Genomic DNA, 374 nt, shown 5'->3' with positions numbered 1-374 from the left:
CCAAAGGAGACAGCAGTTTCACTGTGGCAACGACACGTCTCAGCACTTTCCTCCAATAAGAACACTCTTTGTCAACCTTGATTTTTTAGGCAGATTAAAAATGTCTGAAAGAGCAGGGGTGGGCCGTGGTCTGGACTGCCCATTCTCCAATTAGGTTTCACACCAGTGGCACTGGAACATTTTAATAGTGGGGTGCTGAAAGCCAGCCCCTATTTCTCCTAAGTGCAGGTCCAGACTTGGGTGCAGGCCACAGGAACTAAGGGTTCAGGTAGGGCTGCTGACAGAATAGCCAGGCCCCTGGGCAAGGTGCGGGGAGGGCAGGGCCTCAAGTAGAAGGGGCAGAGCTGAGGGCCCAGTGCAGGAGCAGGGCCACC

The sequence above is a fragment of the Pelodiscus sinensis genome, chromosome W (assembly GCF_052426305.1).
Source record: "Pelodiscus sinensis isolate ZL-2025 chromosome W, ASM5242630v1, whole genome shotgun sequence".
Lineage (NCBI taxonomy): Eukaryota > Metazoa > Chordata > Testudines > Trionychidae > Pelodiscus > Pelodiscus sinensis.
Note: the sequence above shows the minus strand (reverse complement) of the source record.